The sequence below is a fragment of the Balaenoptera musculus genome, chromosome 2, assembly GCF_009873245.2.
Source record: "Balaenoptera musculus isolate JJ_BM4_2016_0621 chromosome 2, mBalMus1.pri.v3, whole genome shotgun sequence".
Lineage (NCBI taxonomy): Eukaryota > Metazoa > Chordata > Mammalia > Artiodactyla > Balaenopteridae > Balaenoptera > Balaenoptera musculus.
The window spans coordinates 50,113,136-50,121,002 of NC_045786.1; the positions used below are offsets into that span (position 1 = coordinate 50,113,136).

The window sequence follows — 7,867 nt, forward strand, 5'->3', positions numbered from 1 at the left end:
GTATCATATCTCAACATAATAAAGGCCATTTATGACAAACCCACAGCTAACATCATACTAATTGGTGAAAAGCTGAAAGTATTTCCTCTAAAATCAGCAACAAGACAAAGATGCCCACTCTCACCACTTCTATTTAACATAGTATCAGAAGCCCTAGGCATAGCAATCAGAGAGGAAAAAGAAATAAAAGGCATCTAAAGTGGAAGGGAAGAAGAAAAACTGTCACTATTTTAGATGACATGATACTATATATAGAAAACCCTAAAGTCTCCACCGAAAAAACTATTAGAACTAATAAGTGAATTCAGCAAAGTTGCATGACACAAGATTAATATACAGAAATCTGTTGCTTTTCTATATACTAATAATCAGAAAGAGAAAGCAAGAAAACAATCCCATTTAAAATTGCATCAAAAAGAATAAAATAGATAGGAATAAACATAACCAAAAGGGTAAAAGACTTAAATTCTGAAAATTATAAAAGCTTGATGAAGGAAATGGAAAGATATCCTGTGTTCTTGGATTCAAAGAATTGATATTGTTAAAATGTCCATACTACCCAAAGCAATCTCCACATTTAATGTAATTTCTATCAAAATACCCATGAAATTTTTCATAGAACTAGAACAAATAATCCTAAAAATTATGTGGAACAACAAAAGACCCTAAATTGCCAAAGTAATCTTGAGAAAAAAGAACAAACTGGAGTTATCACACTTCCTGACTTCAGACTACTACAAAGCTACAGGAATAAAAACGGCACGATACTGGCACAGACACATAGATTAATGGAACAGAATAGAGAGCCCAGAAATAAACCCACACACTTATGGTCAATTACTCTACAACAAAGGAGACAAGAATATACAATGGAGAAAAGACAGTCTTTTCAGTAAGTGGTGCTGGGAAAACTGTACAGCTACATGTAAAAAAATGAGACAAGAACATTTCCTCACACCATATACAAAAATAAAGTGGAGTAAAGACCTAAATATAAGACCTGAAATCATAAAACTCCTAAAAGAGAACATAGGCAGAACACTCTTTGACAGAAATTGTAGCAATATTTTTTTTGGATCTGTCTCCTCAAGCAAAAGAAGTAAAAGCAAAAATAAACAAATGGGACCTAATTAAACTTAAAAGCTTTTGCACAGCAAAGACAACCATTGACAAAATGAAAGACAACCTATTGAATGGGAGAAAATATTTGCACATGCTATGATCAATAAGGGGTTACTATGCAAAATATATAATCAGCTCACATAACTCAATAACAAAAACAAACAACCCAACTAAAAAATGGGCAGAAGACCTGAATAGACATTTTTCCAAAGAAGACATACAGATGGCTAACATGCACATGAAAAGATGCACATTACTAATCATCAGAAAAATGCATATCAAATACACATGAAATATCACCTCACACCTGTCAGAATGGCTATCATCAGAAAGACCACAAATAACAAATGTTGGCAGGGATGCAGAAAAAAGGGAATCCTTATACATTATTGGTGAGAATAAATTTGTGCAGCCACTATGAAAAGCAGTATGGAGGTTCCTCAAAAAACTAAAAATAGAACTACCATATGATCCAGCAATAATTCCACTTATATATCTGAAGAAAATAAAATAAAATATACATGCACCCAATGTTCATAGCAGCATTATTTACAACAGCCAAGATTTGGAAGCAACCATCAACAGACGAATGTATAAAGAATATGTGAGATATATATATATACACACACACATACACATACAATGGATTATTACTCAGCCATAAAAAATAATAAAATTCTGCCATTTGCAATAACATGGATGGACCTAGAGGGTATTATGCCTAGTGAAATAAGTCAGACAAAGACAAATACTGGTTACAACTTACATGTGGAATCTAAAAAAAATAAAAGAATTGAATGAATATAACAAAATGGAATCAGACTCAGAGATATAGAGAACAAACTAATGGTTACCAGTGGAGAGAGGGAAGAGGGGAGGAGTGAGATAGGGGTATGGGGTTAAGAGATACAAACTACTATGTATCAAACAAATAAGCAACAAGGTTATATTGTACACCACAGAGAAATATAGCCATTATTTTGTTATAACTTTAAATGGAGTGTATAATCTGTAAAAATATTGAATCACTATGTTGTATACTTGAAACTAGTATAATATTCTAAATCAACTATACTTCAATAAAAAAACAAAAGGAATGAAGGACTGACACATACTACAACATGGATAAACCTCAAAAACATGCTGAGTGAAAGAAGCCAGATGCGAAATACCACACATTGTATGATTCCATTTGCATTAATGTATTAAATGTCCAGAAAAGGCAAATCTATAGAGACAGAAATTTTATTATTGATTGCCTGGGCTGGGGGTAGTAATGAGAAGTGCTTGCAAATGGGCATGAGGTATCTTTTTACAGTGATGGACATTTTCTAAAATTGGAATGTGGTGATAGTTACACAACTCTGTAAATTTTCTAAAAAAATCATTGAGTTATATCCTTAAAGTGAGTGAATTGTATAGTATGTAAATTATACCTTATTAAAGCTGTTAAAAAATAGCTATGAAACCACCATGCAGTTTTATATGTAATTCTGACTTTTATACATCTTATAACTACAAGACTTTCATAAGATAGGGCAGCACTGATTCCCAAAGACAATATGGCAGAGGCTCCAAAAATTTTGAAAATCAATCTTAACATTCTGGCTCTATGAATAGATGGGTCACATGGTATTATTGCCTGACACCTAATAGGCCTCAATAAATGTTTACTGGATGAACAATCAAACCATCTTTATAGTGTGATTTTTCCCCAAATGTATCATCTACCTGATAGATGAAACTCAGTTGATCAGGGCATTTTTTTCTTAAGAAAACTGAAATAAATGAAATGCCGATATCCCCAGGGGAAAAGCTGATAAGAGCTTAGGTAGTCAGGATCAGTTAGGCTATAATGAGGTAAGATACTAACTCTTACATGCTACAGACTCACTTGATTTAGTAGGGTGTGGAGATGGAGGTGGGGAGTGGGAATGTCTGATCCACAGTCTTTCAGAGATCCAGGCTGACCAAGGTTTAACTGTACATCAACAGGAGTCATGGTAGACTAACAGAGATTGAAAAACTGTGTATGGGCTTTTCACTACTATTGCTCTTAAGTGACCCACCTCACTTCTGCTAATATTTCATTTGCTCCCAAACTCCAAAGAGGGCTAGATATCCAGGGGAGTAAATGGAATATTTGGTGAGCATTGCAGTCTACCACATTTGTCATCAGGGGACTTTGTCTCAGGATTCTTTTCCACAGCTAGAGATAACCTCCTTCTCCATCTATCCGATTAAGAACCACTGATCAAGAATTTAGAATAGTAAGACAGATAGATAGCTAGTGGGAACCTGCTGTATAGCACAGGGAGCTCAGCTTGGTGCTCTGTGATGACCTAGATGGGTGGGATGCAGGGGGGGTGTGTGGGTGGGAGGTCCAAGAGGGAGAGGATATATGTATACATATAGCTGAGTCACTTCATTGTACAGCAGAAACTAACACAACATTGTAAAGCAATTATACTCCAATTAAAAAAAAAAGAATTTAAAATAGATGACCTTCAGGTTCCTTGAAGCAAATTTTGAAGCAGGAGACAAATACCCTGCTTGGTATCCCTGAAGCTTTTTTGGGAGGAGATGGTTCTTGATTCACCTTTTTTTGCCCAACACTGAGGATATCATCTGGTACATGGTAGCAGCTCACTGAGGTATGGAACTGAGTTTTGTCTCAGAGAAACAGATCAGGTGAAAGCCTACAGTCTGAGTACAAATATCTCCCATCTTCCCATGGTGTTCTTCAGTCACAACTTTTTTTTTTTGGTTGAAATTCCTTCAATTCAGTTAAATAGAACCAAGAAACCATTAAATTCTGAGGGAAAGGGAGCAAGAACTGATGCAATGTAAACAATTACTTTTACTGTTTTATTACACCACAACTAACACCTCATGTAATAAAATTTATATTTGTAGTGTTTAACAAAAAATAAGCTCAATGCTTTAGAAGAATAGAAAGAAATGCATCAAGATTTATGTTATTCAACCATGTGAAGGTATTTGGAGAAAATGTCTTACGAGACTGTTACCAATCTGCACTCCATTATTTATAGTATTTAGCCCCTTAGCTTCTGGTCTCTGTTCTTGCAATGTCAGTTTTATCTTTTTCAAATATTACCTTTAAAACGCAGGATCAAACTCCTTAATTCTGGCAATTTTGACTTTTCGTGTAACTTCTCATGCTTTTAAAAAATTTTTTTATTATACCAAGGTCCCCAAATGAAGCTTTTGCTGCATCAGAGCTAATTATTCTCTATTCTTTAGGCTGCACATATTTGCTAACAACTCACCCACTACCTGGGATGCCGTTTCATTTCTTTTCTATCTACTGAAAGTTTGCTCATTGCTCAAGCTCAAAATGTGTCTTAACCCTACTGTGAAACTCTCCCTGAATATTTCTGCTCACACTGATCTGAGCACCTGAAGCACCTAGGGTCTACAGCAGTCATCTATGCACCAAAAACTATCCAGAAGTCTTCATTTAAACTTTTTGAGTCTCTTTCTCCCAGCTAGAGTATGAGCTTCTTGAGAGACTGTATTTTATTACTTTATATCCCCATATATGGATTAACAGAGGACCCTCAAGAAATATTTATTGCATACCTACTCTGAGTTAGGCCTTGTAGAGGTATAGATGTGCTACAAGGTATTATATTTACTAGTTGAATTAATGTTTGAAGAATCTTTAAGATGCTATATTTTGGAATTTTTTATTGGGCTGGATTTTTAAAAAATGTTGCTATTTCAAATATGTTTTAATATATATTATCCTCATTTATCAGTACTTCCTGAACTTTTATATTTTAGTTTTAGTGAAAATATCATTTTTGAAAGTATAAATGCTGGATTTCATTTTTGAGAATTTATCCTTACATTCATTACCTACTGATTCTGTTTCATATACCAATATTATGTTTTCCTTTGTTGTTAGCAGATCTGTCCCTGGATCTCTGAATCTACAAATATACACAAAACTTGGGTCCAAAGATGACGATAATTTTCTCTTATATCTTTTAACAGCTGGATTGTCTATTATGCTAGGTATGACAATATACATACAAAAATATTCATTTCCCTTGATAATTACAATAATATTACTAAGTGTTCCTCTAAATCCATATTAAAGCAACAAAAAACCACAGCTTCTTGGAGTATAAAATAATCTATTATTAATCTTACTACCTTTTTCCCTTTACCATTCAAAAATCCATTGCTAATCTGCGAATAATGTTCTTTCTAAAAACACCCTCTGAAAAACTCTCTTCCTGCCACTCTTACATTATGCCAGCATTTTATCTGCTTTTCCTTTGACACTTACTCCTTTAAAACTAGCAAAAAAAAAAAAAAAAAATCAGAAAAGTTTAACTCTTACATCTCTCACTGTGTCGTTAAAATCCTTTGTCAATTACCCGATGTGCTTGAGAGGTTGTCCGTTTCTTTTTCGATCGAATTACACAGTTGTCTCGGCAGCCTGATTTATCAGTTTGGTCCACGCTGTTTCAGTTTGGTGATTCTTTGTACAGATTGATAACCAGAAAAAGTCTAAAGTAGAGCAATTCCAGACTAAATTGGAGCAGCCTTTTCCCGTAAAGCAACTTAGTACCTCACAAAATTCCAGGGAGAATGAATGATAGAGCATGCACCAATAGGGAGTGGAGAATAGTGTTTTATCTAAGTTTGCAACCCAATCCTTGGGAGCCAGAGGTGGGAATTTTAAAATGGGGTTGTCCTTTCCTTGGAATTTTCTTAAAGTGGTATCGCTGCCTGATGATGTTAAAGTTTGCCAAAGATTGCCCAATCACTAGTTTGTATTAGAGGATTCCCACCCCACCCCCCGCTTTTTTTTTTAAAGACCTTTTTGATGTGGACTTTTTTCTTTTTTTTAAGTCTTTGTTGAATTTGTTATAATATTGCTTCTGTTTTATGTTTTGGTTTTTTGGCCAGGAGGCCTGTGGTATCTTAGCTCCCCCACCAGGGATAGAACCCACACCCCCTGCACTGGAAAGGGAAGTCTTAACCACTGGACCGCCAGGGAAGTCCCGCCCCCTTGTTCTGAGGGAGGCAAAATGTGAAACTGTCACTTGACAAATTTAGAGAACTTTTAAGAGTGGCCATAGGATAATATACTAATACGAAGAATCACATGGCTACTTTTGTGTCAGTTTCAGAGGGCAGAAGTTGTTTTAAGATGATTCATTTTTCATGATCAAATATCAGATGTCAAATTAATGCATTAAAATATTTCATTTTTTAAGAAATGAAAACTAAGAGACTAACATTGATTACTTTTTAAAAATTGTTCTATCTATATAGTGAAGCCTTTTTTGTATGTGTGACTCTTCCATATTAGGAGCAAATATATATTATTTGGGTTGATGTTTAATAACCGAAAGATTTTTGTTTTTACATAAACTGAAGATTTCCTCATTTTAAGTCTAGCAAAAAAGTTCTAAGTACTACAAATTCTTAAGTATTTGGAAGCCTGTATAAAAGGTCTTAGAAGTACATGACATATACCATCCATATACTTCAGTAACTTCTGAAGACCAGGTTTACTAAATAGATAATTGGTAAGTATTTCATTATAACTCATACTTTGTTTTGAGATAGGTCTTATTTTTATTTAATATAACTCTGCTTTCTAGGTTATTTACCTCTAACAAGTAATTAAATAAACCAACGTAAATCTATAAAGTCAGGATATCTTGACAATGAACTGCTACATTATAATCAACATCAAACTTGCCAAAGAACAATAAATAACAGTAGTTCCATGAGAGGAAATTTTTTAAAAACTTCATTTCAGAAGAAATGTCTTGTTAACAAGCAAGGTACTTAAAAAAAATTTTTTTTGCTGTTCCTTAACAATGCTTTGATTTTTTTTTTCTTTTTACCATCATAAAGGTCTCTTCCTTTGATGACTCTGCTGACATAGGAAATTCTGTCTTGAAGAAATATTTATTGATGCCTACTCAGTCATGCTAGGAACTGCCAGAATATTTAACTTACAAAGTTGTTATTGTCGTTTTAACGATTGTTTCTCACAGCAGACCTACGGTATTTCAAGAGCAGAGACTAGGTTACTGCCTCACGCTTGGAACGAACCTGCCAGCGCGCAGTGACTTCTTTTATACTGGGCTTAAGCTCACTACTTGATTACTAACCTTGGCCATATTACATAAACCTACCTGACCTAAGTTTTTCATCCGTCATACGAGTATAGTAATAGTACCTGTGTCATAGGATTGTTGTGAGGGTTGAGATAACCTATGCACTGATCTCAGAACGCTGCCTGGTATACAGTAAAGCGACTGGGTGTTATTACTGTTGTAATTTCTCAACGTATGCATTGAATGAGAGGACGAGTGCATCAGTGAATGCATGAATGAAAGAACTGATCAGTTACTGACGGTCCCTGAGGCTGGAGCCGGCTAAACTACCCCCTCCAAATTCTGAGCAAAAAGCTGATCTCAACAGCAAACCCGGAAGCCGGAGCCGGAAGCAAAGACCGAGCCAGGGGCGGGGCCAAGTCGCGGAGAAGCCACATTCTTGGCCAATAGGCACATCGCTTGGAAAACAAGCCTCTCGTGCGATCTATCGTAAAAACCGCGAGAACGGTGGAACATTATCGCGAGGTTCCGTCTTCCTCTCCTCCGCTCTGTCTTCCCCCAACCCTCTGAAGTGAGGGTTCCGCCCCGTCCCGCCCCCCGTCGTCCGCGCCCCGCCCCGTCCCCTCCCGGCGCCC

The 7,867-nt window shown here is 35.8% G+C and overlaps 1 protein-coding gene across 4 annotated transcripts in view; it reads right to left on the bottom strand.

Moving 5' to 3' along the window:
* TTC23 (tetratricopeptide repeat domain 23) overlaps positions 1-5,744 on the bottom strand; it is a 126,448-nt gene extending 120,704 nt beyond the window's left edge. For 3 of the 4 annotated variants that reach the window (XM_036841877.1, XM_036841879.1, XM_036841876.1), the window contains exon 1: positions 5,495-5,708. The gene's annotated coding sequence lies outside the window, so the exon portion shown is untranslated. Of the gene's footprint in view, positions 1-5,494 lie in introns of all 4 variants that reach the window. The other variant, XM_036841880.1, reaches the window with a different exon arrangement.
* Between the last annotated feature and the right edge of the window lie 2,123 nt (positions 5,745-7,867).